The sequence below is a fragment of the Manis javanica genome, chromosome 8 (assembly GCF_040802235.1).
Source record: "Manis javanica isolate MJ-LG chromosome 8, MJ_LKY, whole genome shotgun sequence".
Classification (NCBI taxonomy): Eukaryota; Metazoa; Chordata; class Mammalia; order Pholidota; family Manidae; genus Manis; species Manis javanica.
In genome coordinates this window covers 120,859,266-120,879,233 of record NC_133163.1, presented here as the reverse complement: position 1 = coordinate 120,879,233, position 19,968 = coordinate 120,859,266, and the positions used below count along the sequence as shown (strand labels likewise).

General features: G+C 45.1%; 1 long non-coding RNA gene across 2 annotated transcripts in view; it reads right to left on the bottom strand.

The window, feature by feature from the left end:
* The window catches only part of LOC140843203 (uncharacterized), a 166,657-nt gene that overhangs the window by 9,896 nt on the left and 136,793 nt on the right, over positions 1 to 19,968 (bottom strand). The window contains exon 3 of one of the 2 annotated variants that reach the window (XR_012120787.1): positions 3,667 to 6,407. The exons of the other annotated variant lie outside the window; for it this stretch is intronic. This is a non-coding gene — a long non-coding RNA (uncharacterized lncRNA). Of the gene's footprint in view, positions 1 to 3,666; positions 6,408 to 19,968 lie in introns of those variants that run through there. 2 annotated transcript variants of the gene reach the window in all.

Below are 19,968 nucleotides of genomic sequence, written 5' to 3'. Positions count from 1 at the left end.
ATGTTCTAAAGCTCCACTCTCAAAGGGTTTTACATGTGACAGGCTTTTTTGTAAAGGTTTGGACGTAGCTAAGGGGTCTGTGGGACAGTACTGAGCAGGAGGCGACTTACAGGAGACGTTCAGACCTCTGGGATTTCGAAGACCTCTCCTATGGGATATGTCAGTGGCCAGGGAGATCTTCAGAGGGAGACTGGTCGGACCCCAACATCTGCCATTCTTTGGGCTGGCTGTCTCTCTCTTACTCTCTCCTTTCCATATCTTTCTTTCATTCCAGGGCCTTGGAGACTCTCTGCCTGGCTGCCAGGACAAAACCGGTGACCTTTTCAGAGTAATCTAGCCCTCTTTGGCTTCAGTTTCCTTCCGTTTGGACTGTTCTCTTCAGAACCAAAGAGCCCGCTGTGGAATGCCCAAGGCAGAAGCTATGCACCCCAACCAGCCATCCTGGCCTGACACCCAGAGCAACACAAAGAACAGGGAGATGTTCTGAGATGTTCCGCTTTTTAAAATTTACCTAAGAAGTACCTGCACACATCCTTGCTGTAAAAAATTCAAACCACACAGACAAGCCACACTTTGCCACTCCTCTTTCAGTCCCAATCCTCCCAGGAAGATGACCGCCGCTTTTCCAGGGGTTGCCGTCCAGGCCCTTTCCTATGTGTTTACATACATATGGGAGTACATACCATTGTGATGTGCAAAATTTGCTTATAAATTCATTACGTATGTGTTTTTCTACAAGTTGCTTTTCCATTGATAACAAACCATCTTAGATGTTTCCATGCCAGCATCATTCAGAAGCAGCAGTGTTCAGGGAGGACACCACCCACATACACGCCCACCAGTGGGGAGATGGCAGAATGCTTCATGAGCACCTGGAGCCCCTGTACCAAAGGGAGGCGTCCACAGCCAGCAGGTCAGACTGAAGGGAGGCAAGTGAGAGTGGGTGTCAGAATATGCGGCTCTGTGCTGTGTCCTGGTGTTCCCCCGAGACACAGACCTGGCCCCTCCACTTGGCTCTGGAGTCAAGTGCAGAGCCCACCCCCTTTCTCCTCCGCAGGCCCTGGAAGCAAGCTCTGGAGCTCTCTGGATTTGAGTTGTGCTGATGCCCACTCCAGAGACCCAGATCGGGGGTCACAGCTCCCAGTGTGGACAAGCGCTCACGGTCCCTGCCCAGCTGTCCCTGACTTCCTCTGGGACAGCAGCTCTCTGGAAGGGATTTGCTCCCACCCTGACCACAGAGTTTCTCTTCGTTATTGGCCCTGTGGTCAACACAAGAGACCGAGTGGGCAGTTTGCATCCATGAGGCCTGCAGGACTGAGCCATCCTGGGTCCCTCAGCCTAGCCCGGCCTGGAATGATTACTCTGGGGACATTTTCTCAGGGCCTGTTGATCTCTAACCTGTGGGCTGGGCTTAGCCCTACATGGACATCCCAACAGGGCGCTGGGCAGGAAGCAGGAGCAGAAGTGCGGTGTGTGCCTGGGCCAGGCTGGGCGCCCAGGGTCATGAGGTGTGGAGGGTCCCCACCTTGTGCCTGACCCAGGACAGACTCTTTGGCTTTCTCCATCAGGCTGGGGGGACATCGAGTGTCATCTCCTGATGGGGTGCGGGTGTCGCAGAGCCGGTCCAGTTTGGTGGTGTGCTCACCACAGCAGCCTCACGGGATGCTGAGTCAGTCGTCCGTCATCAGGTGGAGCCAAGATAGTTGCTGGAAAGCAGTACAAAGAGTCAAGTCTGCAGATGGACTGAAGGTGAACGGGAGTGATCCAGCTTCCCTGGGAAGCCTGCTGCACCCCGTCCCCGTCGCTGCCGCTGCCCTGCTGAGCCATCACTCCATCCACCTGTGCACCGAGCACACTAGATTGCGATGGTCTGTGTGGAGACAGTCTGTGGGGTTGTGACCTCCCCCCTCCCTGGGCTGCAGGGACAAGTGGAAAGAGAACTGTGGCTCAGTGCCGAGGCCGCGCTGGTCAGCATCACTGCTCTGTCTGTGAGGACTGGATGCGACGGGGCCCAAGCGAGCCATCATGGCTGATGGAACACTGGCTGCAGGGTTGGTGGTCCTAATGCCCAGCGCAGGCCTGGCTCCAGAAGAGGCTGCGGGCTACTCTGCAGGGTGTCAGCGACATCAGTGTCTGCAGCTGAGGGACCTTAGGGTGGCGGGGAAGTAAGAGGAAAACCATGCTTCTTCGCCTTCCTCTTCTATTTTCTTCCTGGCAACAGACCCAGACGCCTGACCACACTCATTGCTTCATGGCTAATGCATGACCGTTCAAGACTGGCTGTGCGTCACTTTGAGGTTATATACACGTTACCATAGACGGCCCAAGCTCAGATACCACTTTTCCAGTGAGGCCTTTCCCGATCGGCCTAAAAACACACTTCACTCACCTCTCGCTACTCTATATGACATTAACCTCTTTCTTTTTTTTTTCTTGTTTCTTAGAACCATCTGAACTGATTGACATGTTCAGTCTGTGTCTCCCAAACTAGGAGCGAACCCCGTGGGGGAGGGGGTATGACGATCTTACTCCCTCTCGTAACCCCAGAGCCATGTACATCCTCTGTGGGTGAGAAATTGGAGAATGAATGTGGAGGAGTGGGGGCAACCAATAATGTGCCCCCCAACACCCAAGAGCAGGAACCGACCCTCGCAGTGAGTTCTGGTGGGATCCGGGCCAGGACCTCCCATCAAGGCCTCTTTAAGAGTTATAGTGACTCACCTGCCAGAGCTGCGAGTGAACATGCCAACTCGGAGGGGAGACACTGGGGAAGCAAGGACAGGCTGTGATAATGATGCAGAACTTGCATTATTTTTCACACACCTACAACAAATGTGAAGAATTTTGAAAACTGGTGTTCACGGTGGTCCTGTTTTCCCCTAACTGGCCTTGGCCTTGGGCATATCAGCCTCAGCATTGACTGGAAGCAGAAGTACCCCAAATGGGCCTGGCCCGGCTGGTGAGTTACTGAATCCAGTGACAGGCAGGGGCTGGGGTGGGCGGACCTAGGAAATTTCCCACAGATAAGTGGAATTTTTTTTTTAATAAAAATAGTCACAAAAAAAGAAAGAAGAAATCCACTAAGTATTTTTCCTCCTTCAAGTCCCCGCCTTCTTAAGGTCACTGCTGCCATCTCATAAGCTGCCAGCAGGGATGGCCTGGAAGCCACAGGAAGTGTCCAGGAACACAAACGCCCTCTGCCAGTGGGGATTTAACTCTCCTTCTCTTCCGATTTTACCAGGCCTTCCTTTCCAGGGGCAGGCCCTTTGGGGGCTCTCGGGGGGCTGCTCTGTAAAAAGCAAAGTTCTGTTTCTGTTTCTAATTGAAGGCTGGCATTCAACCCAAAGGAAGGAGATATTAATCACCACAAATGGCTGCAGATTGCCCCTCTGAGCTTTGTAAATTCCACACCACCTCTTGTTTCACTGCTGTGAGCCTCGGTTTACAGCATGCCCTGCCAGACATGAAGACCTTTCATCAGTGGAGAAGCGGGGCCGGGCCGCCGCTGTGTTTGGGCTGCAGAACTGAGGTGGAAAGTGTTATTTTAGGGTGTTGCCAGGAGTGAGAGCTGTGATTCAAGCAACAGACTCAATCACACTTACTTTTTCACTTTTTGAAAATAAGAAAATAACATTTTAGGCCATAATTTCGCCTGTTGGCATTTTATTTATTTATTTATTTGGGTCAGGAGAGGTAAATTAAGTTAAATTCATTCAGTAGACTTTGAGTTACGGAAAGAGGAAAAATAAACTTTCTGTTGCCAGAGGAATTTTGTGTGCAAACATGCACACAGATGCATGCACACAGATGCAGCACACACACACACACACACAACTACAAGACAGGGAGACATGTAGCTGTCCTTACGGATAAAGACCCACTCTGTAAGCTGTGGAAGTTGTTTAAAATAATAGAAATGAAAGCAGGTTAAATATGAATTTTTAAACATTTTCCCATAGGATAAGTCAAAGTATAACAAAGTGGTACTATATATGGCTAGAACCTCTGGAGATTTGGCCCTTTGTTCAACAGATGGTTTATGAGGACCTACAATATGCAGGTCCCATATAGGCACTGTTTCTACTGAGAAATTTTTACTGACCCAAACTAGGTTGGCTTAAATCCCAGGACAGGACAAGGATACTGAATATTACGTGAGAGGTCCTAGGAGAAATTTATAAGGGAGAACGGCCAAAAGTTGCCTGAACTAATAGAGTGTGAAAGAAAAATGGTTCAAGTATCATCCCCTGATATTTAAATATTTTAAAATATTTAAAAATAAGCATTTTTCATAGGAATGAATATACAAAGGAGAGCCAGATCCTAAGGTGGTAGAAAGGGGCACCCATCTCATGACCTGGCCTGCTGGGAAAGGTCACTCCATGAGATGAAGGCAGGGTCATCAGCTCACAGGCAGCGTGTCTTCTCAGAAAGATCCCATGGCTCCAGGAAAGACCCTGGACTCCCGGAAATATCTCTAGCCTCATAAATGTGTTCTTTGCAACCATTAAAAGAAATAGAGGAAGTGTAGGGATGAAATATGGAAAGCTTGAGGTTAGAAATCTGTTGGATGGAGGGATCTCGTGGATAAACAACAAGTCACAGCTGAGCAAGTACATGCCATGTCATATGTGCACGAGAGAAACAATATTCCTGAAAAGCAAAACTGTGGACAGCCAGTTCTGGCAAGGTCTGGGCTGTAGGCATTCATTTTTTGTCTCCAGTGCATGCTTTAGGCTTGAGTTATGTGGACAGCCTCATCTGATCTGACAACACAGCCTGTCACCATCTGAAGGGAACAGCCTGACATTTGAAAGTTCTGTGACTTGGTGTTTTTCACCAATCCTTTCTCTTTTCTGTGTTTTCTGCTTGTGGTGACTTGGCAAATCATGGATACAATATTGGTTTCCTATGGCTGCTATAACAAATTACCACTAACTGGGTGGCTTAAAACAACAGAAAAGTGTTCTCTCATGACTCTGGACATGAGAAGTCCAAAAACCAGGTGTCAGTCCCTGTGGAGGTTCCAGGGGAGAATCTGTCCCTTGCCTCTTCTAGCTGCAGGTGGCTGCCCAGCAATCCGTGGCTTGCAGCCACACCACTCCAGTCTCTTCCTCTATCTTCACGTCACCTTGTTTTCTGTCTGTCTGTCTCCTCTGGACGTCTATTACAAGAACACTTGTCACTGAATTGAGGGCCCACTCAGATAATCCAGGATGTTCTCCCTATCTCAAGATTCTTAACAACACAGGTCCTTTTTCCAAACAAGGTCACATACAGGTTCTGGATTTAGACATGGACATATCTGGCACAGAATTGTCCATGGTGCTGGGAAATCTTTCAAAGAGGCCGACATCAAAGGGATTCTGCAAAAAACTGGAGGAAACACGGTACCACAGAGGTGCTCGGTAGCTGCAAACTTGAGCAGCAGGACAGGCGCCTCACTTTAAAGTGCATTTTGGCTTTTCTCTCAGGCTTCCACCAAGATTTTTTTGACCCTTCAAGCGTCTGTCTGCTAAAAACAGAATTACCTCAGCTAAGTTGGAATCCATGGTCACCTGACTACGAAACCACTTCAGCTTCACGTGTGCAAACTTTCCTCCCTCCCTTGCCACTCACATTCCATAGAGGAAAGGTCTAGGGGCTTGTGTGTTTTCAAAACGTCAGACCTTTTCTCAAGAATAGGTGTGTAGCTGGGTGGGGGGGGGGGCAGGCATGCACAAAGACACTTCATGCTGTGTTAGGCATTGTACACTGAAGAGAAGCTGACAGGAGAAGAATTAATTACAGTTTAACAATAATAATAAAAGCAAAACAAAAGACTGAAATAAAATAGCCAAGGGAACAAATGGGTTTCCTGGAAGAATGGTGTCCTTTCACCGTGGAAAATGTATATGTAGAGTAAATGCTGGGAATTGGAACACAGAAGAGGCGATCAAAGGACTGAGGAGGCTCCACCAAACCCGGGCTGCTTTTCATTGAATTGTCTCATTAGCTGCTGGAGGTATAAATAAAGTCCTTCAGTGTCTTTGTTGTCTGACAAGACGGCGAGCAGAATGAGTGTTGCTGGGGCCAGGGGTAGGAGACTTGGGAGGGAGGGAGGCCCTGACCGCCCTGGAAGCACGGGAGGGGCTGGGAAGGGGTCCGCAGGGGGAAAGAAAGAGCCAGTGCCTAAGGGGTCCGCCTGCTTTCACAGCAGAGACACCAGCTGTGGGCTGCGCGGAGGGCCAGGCGGGGGCGGCGACTCCCAGAGCCCCGAGGCTATGTTCTGAGGCAGAGGCATGGCTTTATCAGGGCAACCCCACTTTACTTCACCACAGCTTTTCCTGGAGCAGCAGAGCCTCCCTCGGGGTACCCTCAGCCAGCAGCTTCCGTCACCGCGTCCTCCACAGACTGCCATGGTGCGACTGTGGGCAAAGAGTTTTACGTGAAGCTTGTTACAATGAATAGAAGTAACATCTGTGAATAATTAATATTTTTAAGACTAAGAGGATTCTGGGAAGATGGCAGTTGTGACAACATGGTTGCTCTTCAGATAGCAGCTTGACTGAGATATGATTCACATGTTATACTGTGTGATGCAGTGGTTTTTAGGACATCCACAGAGTTGTGCAGCCATCGCCATGATCCATTCAGAACACTTTCATTGCCCCAGAATGAAGCCCCACACCCATTAGCGGTCACTCTCCACTGTCCTCACGCTCCCTAGCCCTAGGCAGGCACTGATCTATTTCTCTGTCTCTACAGAGTGGCCTGTTCTGGATATTTTATGTAAATGGAATCATACAATATCTGGTCTTTTGTATCTAGTTTATTATGTTTAGCATAATGTCTTCAAAGTTCATCTATGTTGCACCATTATCAGAATTTCCCTCCTTTTCAAGGCTAAATAATATTCCATTGTAGTGATATGCCATCTTCTGTTCATGCATTCATCTGTTGATAGGCATTTGAGTTATTTCCTATTAAGTTATTGGCTATTATGAATAATGCTGCTATAAATACTCATGAACAAGTTTCTATTTGAACATCCGTTTCATTTCTCTTGGGTATATACTCAGGAGTAGCATTGCTGGGTCATATGGTAACTCCATGCTTAACATTTTGAGGAACTCCTGGATTGTTTTTCAAAGCGAAGCAGCAAAATTTTTGAACTCCTCAATTTTCTCCACGAATGTAGACAAAACAGTGAGGAGAGCAAAACAAAAAGCTCACAAACATCAATAACAATGGTTCCAAAAATGGGTTCTCCAAACCAGAAGTATTTGTATCACCTGAGAACTTGTTGGAATGGCAGATCTCAGGGCCTACTCTAGACCTCTCCATCTGTGTTTTAATAAGCCTTCCAGGAAATTCTGGTGATGCTGATTTTAAAGTTGGAGAACTACCGATGTACAACGAAGTCAGGTGAATGGCATCATAACAAACTCTAAAGTAGGAGCTGATCATAGCCGTAAGACCATGGGATTTTTGAACCACTGTGATGTACATTTGCTAATAAAAAATAAATAAAAGATAGGTTTGAAAAGAGAAGTGGCAGAACTCAGAAAAGAATGAGAAATAAAGAACATAATTTCATAAATGAAGATTAAAATGGAAGGAACATGTTCCCACTATCCATTGCTATATAATGAATTCCCCTAAAATTGAGCGGAGTAAAACCCTTGTACCAGCTTGAGGATTCGGGCCCTGGCTGGAATGACTTGAATGGCTGTGGGCACAGACAGGGGAACAGAAGGTCTACTTCCAAGATGGCTTCTTTGGTTGCACATCTGGCACTTGGATGGCTGGACGGTGGGCTCAGCTAGGACGGGCCACTGGAGTGCCATCAGGTGGCCTACCCAGCATAGTATTCTCAGGGTATCAGGCTTTGTGCATAATGGCTCATTCCCAAGAGGAGCGTTCTAAAGACCAAGGCTACCAACGTGGCGCCTTCTGACCCAGCTTTGGAAGTCACAGAGCAGTGCGCTCCACTATTCAGAGCTGTCACAGGCCCCACCACCACCACCACACACACCAGATTTAAAGGAAGGGGACATAGATTGTCTTGTTGAGAAGAATGTCAAGAAGTTTTGTTCATTTTTCTCAGCTTTATTAAAGTGTAATTTGCAAACAATAAAACCCATCCATTATAATTGTGCAATTTGATGACTTTGGTTAATTATCTGGTCTTGTAACTACCAGCAGAGTCAAGATATAGAACAATTCCCTTGCCTTAAAATGTTTTCTTGTGTCTTGTTGCAGCCATGTTTTTTTAACTTTTTTTTTTAATTGAGGAACATACAATAAAATTCACAAATCTTAGTGTACAGTTTGGTGAATTTTGACAGGCGTAGACACTCATGTAACTATCACCCAGATCAAGATATCAAACATTCTCACTAATTTTTCCCTCTTCACCTATGTCACCCATCCCCCATTCTTTGTGGCCATGTTTTAAAACCACCACAGAACCTAAATATGAATGAACACCAGTTGCAAAGGATAAAAGATTTGTAAATAAAAAAGAAGTGAAAAATGATTCAAGACAAAATGGTATGCATGGATGCACACACACACACGATGACCCAGTGCATGTGGAATAGAATTCCTGAAGACAAAAACCAAAGAAACAGAATAAAACAAATATAAAAAATATTTAAGAATTTTTTTTCTGGAGTAAAACGGGCTTGAAACTCCGTAGTGAAAGATACATCTCCTACGTGGGAAAACCAATCTACAATAGTCAATATTCTAGTAAAATTACTGGGCTTCAAAGAAAAAGAAAAGACTTTGCAAAGAAGAGCATTTCACTTATAGAATAAAGAAAATCAGATTATACCAGACTTGAAACACCGCAGTGTATGCCAGAGGACACTGAAGCCACATCTTTAAACAGCTCAAGGAACAAATCTGTGAAGTGAGGATTGTGCAACAACAAGCTGACCTTCAAACATAGAGCACAGATACACTGTGATGAACATGCAAAGAACTCAGGGAATATTTTCCTATGAGTCCTTCCTGAGGAATCTGCTAGAGAATGAGTTTCACAAAACCAAAATGACTGAAGAGGTAAAAGCACAAAGACCAGTGGTGAGCAGTAAAGATATATTTTCCTGTAGAATTAAGACTAAATGGTGGTTCTTAGAAAGAGAGAATTGTATGAATGATGATGAGAACTATATTATGACGATGTAAATAGAGTACAACTATGGAAAACTGGGGGAAGGGTATGGAGAATGAAGAAAGTATATAAAAGTTCAATAAGCTTGCAAATTGCCTTGTAGGTTTTAACTGAGAATAAAAGGATATCACTTCAAATTAGATGCTGAGGAGATGATGTGGGGAAAGAGGAAGCTACTGGATAATTTCAGTATTGCTCATGGGGGAGGGGGAACCAGTAGACAACAGCTTGAGAAAGAAGAGACTCGGAATGTTAAATTCTAGAACTGGTATAAAGGTAACCATTAGGACAAAAATACAAAGTTGCCTAAATTCAAAATGTAAAACCCAACTCATCACATACAAGACCAAATGAAATAAGGCATAAAGTAAAAAATATTTCTAACATATGTTCTTCAAAGATAAAACAATACAACAAAACTTTCGAGGCCAACAGACCGATGACGTCAACAAGGTGCGAGGTGGTATCTCACTGTGGTTTTGATGCGCATTTCCCCCGAACGATGAGTAATGTTGAGCATCTTTTCATGTGCCTGTTGGCCATCTGTAGGTCTTCTGTGGAAAAATGTCTATTCAGTTCCTCTGCCCATTTTTTAAACAGTTTGTTTTTTTGTTTGCTATTGATGTATGACTTCTTTATATATTTTGGATATTAACCCCTTAACAGATAAATGATCTGTAAATATTTTCTCCCATTCCACAGGTTGCCTTTTCATTTTGCTGATGGTTTCCTTTGCTGTGCAGAAGATTTTTAGTTTGAAATACTCTACTTTGATTTATGCTTGAAATTTGTCATAAGAAAAAGTAAATCATAAATAATATTATTAATAAAAAGTATATGTGTGTAAAAAATAAAATAAAATGGAAGATTCTCCATAATGTCATTCAGATTTGTTTTCTTGGGTGAAAAGAAAATGTCCCCAAGATCAGGCCTGACGTGCAGCTATGCCGTCTGTTGCGTGTGAGACATGCCTGCTCTTTTGCCGTCTGATTTTTTCCCCACTTAACACAATATATTGTGGATGTATTTCCATTTCTGTACATAGAAATCTCCCTCATAATTTAATGGCTACATAGCCTTCCATTTTATGGATGTGTCATAATTATTTTAATTGCTCCCCTATTGATTGGTATTTGGGTTGCTTCCAAATGTTCATTAATTAAACAAGACTTGTGATGAACGTTCTTCCTCATACATCTTTTGACATTGTGTGGTTATTTTCTTAGGATAATTTCCAAGACATGGAACTGCTGGGTGAAACAGTCCGTAAAGATTTTGAAAGCAGATCTTTGAAAAGATGGGGCCCCCTGCACCAGACCTGGCCTGGCACCAGGGAACCCTGCGGTTGCTCCAGGCCCCAGGAATTCAGTCCTGTGGACACAGGATACTGAGCTCCCTCACTCGGGACAGAAAATATCTCCTGCTCCAGATTCTGACTTGGGAGGTCTGCAGTGAAGTCCAGGAACATGAATTTTTAAACAAATACCACACCAGTTCTGATGTAGGTGGTCTAGGATCACATTGGTAAATGCACACTCGTCAGCTTTGTCTGCTCGTCAGCTTCCTCTGAGGTGCTCTGAAAAATACTCAGGCTTGGGCGTAATCACAGGAAATTTCTTTTTCAGTGAGATGGGGCTGGTATTTTTATCAGAGATGAGGCTGGTGTGTGAACATACGGAATCCGTGGACGCAAACACAAGATCATATCGTAATTCATGTTGAGCTTTCCCTCCATGCAGTTGCACTATTTCTTCCCTTGTGCTGTTTTCCTTGCCTCCTTCCTTTTTCCCTCCCCCTAATCTTCACTTCACTCCCATCCCAGGCAACCTGTGTCAGTTACCTCATTGTTACTTCTTTGTGAACATGTTTTGCTCCATGCTAATTTAACATGTACAAAAGTACTACTATTATGTATGCATTTCAACCAGGGGTAGGGGCCAGGGTGGGGGATGGTGGTGTCCTAGTTAGCAAGCAGCAGCAAACAATTCTGGCTGATTTAAGAAGAAAGGAAGTCTCTTTAAAAGATACTAAGTAGCCACAGGTTCTCTGCCTGAGTTGGAGAAACAGCTTGAAGGCTATCTACCCAGGGCCACTGTCCCCAAGTCATGTGCAGGGCAGGTGGTGGCAGATGCTGTGACCACACCACTGTGGCAGCACAGACACGGACAATGGCTCCTGCCCAGGGGAGGCAAACACTCCTCCACCCAGAGCAGAAAGTCAGCCTTCCTGGGAGGGTAAATGGATATTAGGTACTCTTCATCTCACAGTCACACTTGGTCTCAAATCCACTGTGTTTTGATGCTTGACTCTCCCTACCTTTGCTGGCCTCCCTCACATGTGCCGTGGTGGCCCTCTCTCAGTGGCTCATGGTGTGCTGACTCTATGATCCTTGGGTGATCTAAGGCCGGAGTTCTGAGGCTGACCCAGAGGGCCACCTTCTAGTGTCTTAGCTCCCAAGATATGGTGTGTGTCTGCTGTGGGTGCCGCAAGAAACTGTTATACTCTGTGGAGGGCCAGAAGGAACCTGAGCTGGGTGCTGGGAAGAGAAGGGTCTGCTTCTCAGGAGATACCTGATCTGGGGAGAGTGGGTCAGGCTTGAAGGTGGCACAACTCAGAGTGCACCCTGGCTCCCAAGTCTCAGCAACTATGGTGTCAGCCGCCTTTCCCTGTAGTTACTTCAGGTGCTGTTCTGAGACATGTAAGCATCTATGGTTGTTCTGTCTTCGTCTGTGTCAGCTGGCTTTTCTCATTCTAGAAGTAACAAAGGTCATGGACACTGACCGGGCCATGGTGGGCCTTTCTGAAGCAACTCCAGGGAGTTGAGAGTTGAGGTGAAACAGAGCAAGTTTCAGGCGACAGCAATCAGCAGAGGAAAATCCTTGTAGAAAAAGGCATTTCCTTTTGTGAGACCATTTGGGAGTCGCCTGGGATAATAATTCCTTGCAGGGGGCAAGGAAAGCATATATCTCTGTAAAGAATGTAACAACCAAGTCCGAGTTTCTTATAACTTGTTCAGGAACAGAGACCTCCTGTTAGGTCCTCAATAGTTAGAAGTGCAAGAGATTATTGGAGTGACGCGTGGGAAGAGTCAAGGAGAGAGGGAGCGAGAGGGGGCAGAGGACCACGCGCAATGTCTGACACCTGTGGATGGAGAGGCGCGGAGGGAGGGCTGGGTGGGAAGAGCTCCAGACGAGGGCACAGCTTTGAAGAAGCCGTCAGCTCGGCGGGGACTCCGGCATCAAGAGCGCCCCAGAGGACTTGCACGTGGGACAGAAAAGCTGGAATTAGCACCCTCTCCACACTCAGTCATTGCCCCGGAGCTGCCCAGGAAGAGCTCCAGCTTGGCACAAATGCTACCGCGGATCCCCACGGTGCCGCTGCCAGAGGCTGTCAGCACCACCCTCCTCAGCAAAATCAAGTTCTTTCTTGACAGGAGATGCACGTCGCACCTCCATGGCTGCCTGCCACACACAGGTTTTAGCAACATTTCTGTCCACTAATGTTACAATTTTTAAAAATTAAGGCAATACATTTATATCAAGATCATTTTAAACATCAAAAAATACAAAAAGGAAGGGTGATTGTTACCCTACAGATTTTCTATATGTAATATACGCAAATAAACATATTTAATTCAAAATATTAAATGTATATTATATGCATACATTCAAAATAAAAGCATACTCTAAGTTTTAAACTTTTCTTTGAAAATGTATTATGACTATATTCATATTTTAATTTACATGAATCTATTTTGTAATGACTGCATAGTGTTCTTTTGTATGAATGGACTTTCGTCGCTTTAAGTGGCTTCCTGTGGATGTTTCAAGTTCTTTGTAACTATAGACATCACCCCAGTGACAATGGTGGTACACGTGTTCTGTTCTTGGAAGTCTTCGGGGATCCCAGAGCCTGCCTGCCTCAGAGACACTACTGATGCTGCATCATCTTGACAGGATGTTGTCTTACCCTGGGGCTCCCCTGATACATTGCCAAGGTTGCAGGTGTGTAAAAAGAAGGACCCCCCTCATCCCAAGAGAAAAGCAACTGTGCCAGGTGGCTCTGGGAGGCCCTGGCGGGATCAAGAGCCAGGTCTAGCATCGTGGCTCAGGGAAACCAGATTCCTGCCAGGAATCTTGGCCCTATTGGGCTCTTTATTTTGTTTGGTTGTCTTGTTTAAATCCACCTGCTGCTTTCAGAGACTGCATTCCCCTATTCCAATGAGGAGAGTTAAGGGAAAGAAATCTTCAGAGATGGAGGGCCATTGGCAGAGTCACACCACTGTTAAGAGTGGCTTTCCCCAACCTTCACCTGGGAACAACCTCCATCTATGCCCAGCATGAACAGTCGTTTCCATGGTGATTTGCAGGGCAAGCTCCCATGGAGAGCCGAAGAGATTGCAGTTCTGTCCTGCAAACCCTTTTGGGTACTGGAACAGAACTGGGCCAGAGCCCCAGAAAAGAGGCTGGTGGTGAGGTGTGCATGATGTTGGAGACCAGAACCAAAGGGAATACAAAACTAGATTCCAGTGTCATGTTTCCTTACAAATGAACTTAATTTCTGCATCAAGCACCATTCTACTGCCCTTAGGATTTTTGTCTCAGTCATTTCAGGAGCATCCCCCTCCCCTTCTCCCTAGAGTTGGAACTGAGGCTGTGGGCTTACGTAGTATCAAGTGGGAGAGTTCTTGCCGGTTCTCAGCCTTTATGGTACACCCACCCAACAGCTGCTGAGCTGAACATCACCCCTGCTGACCCTGCACAGATGTCAGCCAAGACTTGTATATTCCCCATCTGCCAGGCAGGCCACCATCCATGCTGGTCACTCTTTCTTCCCCTTCCTGTTTCCCTGGGTTTTCTAAGTTTTCTGCTTTAAACATGGACTGCTTTTTGAAATTAGAAAAGAAAGGTGGTTATTAAAATATTGTCATTGAAATGATTCTTTAGTACTGATGTATGTGGTTTTCCTGTCATTAGAGTATGGTTCTAGGATGGGCAATGGGCAGGGTCTGGAATAGGCTCTGGATACAGGTCATCACTTGGAAGGACAGTTCAAGCTGTAACAGATGCAAAGCAAGCCCACGTTAGGATTTGTTTCTCAGCTGCTGCTGGGAATTCTGGGGAACCACGCTGGCTCTCTGGAGGAACTCTGGGTTTATGCACAGGAAGGTGTGACCAGAATGTGACTGAGAGCAAACAAAGCTGCCCTGCCCTGTGGCTTTACGGCCCGCCTGGCTGAGCAGGGCTGTGTTGCAGGGCAACGAACCACACCCAGGCTGGATCAGAGGAGCATACCGCCTTCCAGGACAACCCTGACTACAAACATGCAAATATACTACAAATGTGCTCCCTCCCAGTGGATTCCTAGTTTGGACATTATGGTTACTGTCGCCAAAAAGTACTTTTGTTCATGTCTCTGACCCTGGTCAGAGGAGAGGATGATCTGGCCCACCTGCTCAAATGTTCTGGCTCTGCGGGCTGGTTCTAGTGCAGAAATGAGTCTTTAGACTGACGGAGTTTGCTGACATTGCTGATTAAGATAAGCCCATCTGTTCCAAACCTCTCTAGAAAGCAATAAGGCAATTTGTATCAAGAACCTTTAAAAGAAAAGTCCACACCCTTCGATCCAGTAACTCCTCTTCAAATAATTGTCAGCAATTCAAACACAGACTTGTGCACTATGGTGCACATTATGGTATTGCCCAAAATGGTAAAAAATGGAAAAAACCTCAGTATTTAATAATAAGGGAAGCAGGTTAAATAAATCATGGCAAACCCATATGTTGACCTAGTATGGAGCCATTAAAAATTACTTTCGAAGAATATTATTGGTAATGGGAAATGTTCATAGTATAAGTGTAAGATTAGTATTCAGAACCATGTATACAGTACAACTTTATAAAACAATTACGTGCATATTCCTAAATAAAATATTAAAAAGAAATATCAACTCTTTAGATGTTCATAGCTGATGATTTTTATCTTCTTTGTATCTCCCACCAGAGATATAGCTGTTTTGTTTGTTTTTAGAAATAATGGAAACTCACCAGTTTATCTTATGAGAGTAATTTGGGATTCAGAGATATTATAGAAAAAGCACATACCTGGCTAGCTGTGGACTAGACAGGTTTCCTCATTTGTACCTGAATTTTGTCATCTATATAATGGGAATAATAATATTTAACTCCATGGCTATTGTGATTATTTAATAAGATAATGAGTGTAAAGTGATAAGCAATGTAGTAAGTGCTCCGTTAAGTGTTAGATTCTTTCCTGTGCTTCCCTTCTCCTCACATCCATTTTAATTTTACCATTAGGAAGTAATGAAAAGAATGTATTTATATCTGTGTACCATTGTATTATTCATTATAAACTAATTGAGTGGCTGATGGTTGTGGTTTTTAAAAGCACATGTTTCCAAAAGAGGAAAATCCCCTTGCTTGAGGAAGACAATGTAATGAGGGGAGGTTTCAGAGAGAATGCAGTTGTTTTTAACTATAATTTTCATCTGCCTCCCTATCAAAAAGAAATGCTATCAAACCCAAGTGGGGGAAATCGAAGGTCAAGATAGAAGAGCAGATAGTGGAAAACTATTTTAACATACAAATTGGACTCTGTCTCCCTTTGGCTGCAGCATGAAGAGAGAAGTTACATTCCACAGAAAGCCACTGTTCAAATATTGCATAAGTGTCTTTGAACTGGTGGGATTTTCCTGAACCCCTTAAAACCACGAGAGCACTAAGGGTCTGGGGAGTGGAGAACGGGGGGATCTGGGAGGAAGAAGTCTTTGGAGAGGATGGTTTGCGTTCCGTGGGGTGCTTCCCCTTCGTGGAGAGAGAGGCTGCAAATGACAGTACTTGGGGAGCAGAGGCTGTGGAAAGGACACAGGAAATCGGGGTTTGATTCTTGCCAGAAAAAAATGTAAAGAATGAGAAGGCTTGAAACATTTGCCAGGCCCAAAAAGTGAAGAGCCTTTTATAAATGTAACAATCAGAGAAGAGATTTCCTCCTCTCCTGGCCTCTCAGCACCTCTCCACCCCAGAGAAGTCAGGATTCCAGTGTTACAAACTCAGGTAGGGGAAAAGGTAAAAAAAAAAAGAAACCCAACACACTTTCACCAGCTGTAAGCTTCCTGCCTACAGTACACCCAGGGTGATGAGGAAGATTTAACTTCAAACAAAGCTTATAGTTTTGCTAGCTACATAGGAGTAGAATCCTAACATCTAAATAGAGACTATTTGATGACATAAGGTGATTATAGAACTTTTACTTATCATGAGTGATCAGAAACGTCACAGGACTGATGAATTTTCATCCACAAACATCAGAAGGGTATCTCCCACCAAATTACTTTAAGGGACAGAAGGAGTCAAAATAAAGTTGCTTTCCACTCACATGCTATGAATTGACTTACACCAAATACACTACCAAGCTTGCTTAAATGAGTTTAAGTCAGCTGGTGCAGACAGATAACCTCCCAGAAGACCACAAGAGTCACCTGTAAAATCTCTGCTATGTCCTACAAAGTCAGAGAGAGTAGCCAAAGGATGAAATGGAAAATGTTGTCCTGTTTTGAAACTAGGCTGATAGATGGAATTAACAATTTGATTGACAAGTACTGCCAAATGCCAACAAAAATCTAGGAGGGATTATTAAGCAGATGGTTTTTGGGTACTTCAAAAAGAAAGTGATGTTTGGTAGGAAGTAATACTAACTCACTAAGAATAAATCTAACCTCATTTCTTTTTGTGTGAATTATTGGATTAGTGGATGGTGGGGGCAGATGTCACAGATTAGGCATCTTGTTATGGTGCAGCCTTTTTAAACCCCTCATGATTCTCTTGTGCAAAAAAGTGGAAATGTGTCAGTCAGGACTAGGAGGTAGATTATAGCTGGTTGGACAATCATTCTCTGGAAGTGTTGATTAATGAACCCTTGTCACCCTGGAGGCGAATCTCTGGTGGCATTCCAGTAGGCTTTGTTCCAGTTCTGTCCAGGTTAGTATTTCTTTTAATACCTTGAAATATGACATAGAAGCCAATTTTATTAAAAGTATGGAAGACACTAAGGCAGAAGGGATAACGAACACATATGAATGACTTTAAGTTCTTAAATATTTGCTGCTGTCATACCTGCTGACACATTTTGGCAATGAAGGTTGAAATATCTGCTTAGGGCTGATTCAAGCACAGTCTTTTCACCATCTCAGACAAATGTGAACCTTCACAGCCCACTGACACTGTGGGTGCTCCCGGTTACATAGTCCTCTGTGCCCGTTCCCAGGGCCAGCCTCTACCTTATTCTCATTAACTGTAATGACATCCCAGCCCCTCCCACAAACAGGTCCCGACATTACCAGGCAAAATCCACTACTTCCCTGAGTTCCATCAGGACCTTTCCCAGTTTAGGCCCCTGCCTTGGCTCATCCAGGTTGTAACTCCCTGGGCATCCTGCCAGTACATGGCCCATTATCAGTCCCCGTAGAGCTCTGTGAACAGAGCCAGAATTCCTTTCCCTCCTTGCACCAAGTGTCTACTTGTTCCACCCTCCTGATTCCATATATCCATGTTCATAAATGTATATGTACTTCCCAGTGGTGTGAAATCTCACAGGATGAATATCAAGTCTGCATGTTTAAAAATTCAATCACACCACAACAGAATGGGGGAGACTTGTCTTGGCAAGAGCCCCTATTGAGCTGGTGGGCCAATTTGCCTAAAGTCAATTTGCTTAGCACCTCAACTGTTGAAAATTTCTATCTTAAGAGCACATTTGTGGCTCCTAAGGATAAAATCACTCTGTCTTTACAAGCTTTTTGAATGTTGGTGATGCCTTCTATCTTATTTTTAAATATTTTAAAATATTTTGTTGAGGAGGCTCAAGATGGCAGCATGAGTAGGGCGGAGGAAATCTCCTCCCAAAACCATATATACTTTCGAAAATACAACAGATACAACTATGCCTAACAGAGAGACCAGAAGATACAGTACAACAGCCAGGCTACATCTACATCTGCAAGAACTCAGCATCTCACGAAGGGGGTAAGATACAAGCCGTGACCTGGCAGGACCCGAGAATGCCCCCCCACCCCAGCTCACCCACAGGAGGAAAAGATTCAGAGTGGGAGGGAGTGGAAGCACAGGACTGCTAAATAACCAGCCCTAGTAATCTGCACTGGGAGCACAGACACACATTGCATGGTGTGCTGGATATTACAGAAACGGAAAAGTAAAATCTGCAAGCAGATCCCCGCAGCCGGCTCCCCTGGGACAAAAGAAAAGCAAGTGCTTTTTGAAAGTCTTAAAGGGACCTGGGCTTAACAGCTGGACAGAATCATTCTGGCACACTCAGCCCAGCAGGCAGGGAATCCTGAGGAACATCAGGCGCCTTAACCCGCTGGGTGGGAACACAGCTTTGAAGCCCCTCATTGTGATAAGCAACCTGCCTGCCATTCATACACCCCAGCCGGCGCTGCACCGCCACAGCGGCAGAGCAGCCAGAGAGCGGCCCCACCCACAGTGACCGCCAGCGTCTCCTCCCAGCGCACACCTAACATAGATGGACCCAGAGGCTGCCACTGGAGTGCAGCTGCCTGGCACAGAGGAAGCCTGGGCAAGGCACAAAGGGGCGCTGTTCTCACAGGAGAACACACCTGGCCTCCTGCCACTCCCTGCAGGGCACTGGGCTATCCCGAGGGCTGCCCCACCTACGGCAGCTCAGGGGATTAACCCAGAGGCTGCTCCCTGCGTGCAGGTAACTGACACAGGTAGCAGAGGAGGGCAAGGCGACCAGCAAGCAGGAAGGGACTTTGTTCTCCCAGCTGACACACACGCCACCTGCCTGCAATGACCTCTGTCACCATGAAAAGGCAGAAGAACCTGGTCCAGTCAAGAATCACTCAGACAACCCCAGAGAGAGAGCCTGGGGAGACAGATATAACCAGTCTTCCTGAAAAAGAATTAAAAATAAAAGTCATGATCATGTTGATGGACCTGCAGAGAAATATGCAAGAGCTAAGGGATGAAGTCAGGAGGGAGATTAGAGAAATGAAACAATCTCTGGACGGACCTAAGAGAAGACTGGATGAGGTGAAAGAGGCCGTTAATGAAATAGAAATCAGAGAACAGGAACACAGAGAAGCTGAGGCAGAGAGAGATAAAAGGATCTCCAGGAATGAAAGAATATTAAGAGAACTGTGTGACCAATCCAAATGGAACAATATTCGCATTATAGGAGTACCAGAAGAAGAGAAGAGAGAAAAAGGGATAGAAAGTGTATTTGAAGAAATAATTGCTGAAAACTTCCCCAAACTGGGGAAGGAAATAGTCTCTCAGACCATGGAAGCCCACAGATGTCCCAACATGAGGGACCCAAGGAGGACAACATGAAGACATATAATAATTAAAATGGCAAAGATCAAATACAAGGACAGAGTAGTAAAGGCAGCCAGAGAGAGAAAAAAGATCAGCTACAAAGGAAAACCCATCAGGCTATCATCAGGCTTCTCAACAGAAACCTTACAGGCCAGAAGAGAATGGCATGATATATTTAATGCAATGAAACAGAAGGGTCTTGAACCAAGAATACTGTAACCAGCACAATTATCATTTAAATATGAAGGAGGGATTAAACAATTCCCAGACAAGCAAAAGTTGAGGGAATTTACCTCCCACTAACTATTTGTACAGGATATTTCAAAGGGAATACTCTAGATGGAAGCACTCCTAAGGCTAAATAGATGTCATCAAAGAAAACTACATCACAGTAAAGAAAGCAGACCAACAAAATACCAACTAAAGGCAAAAA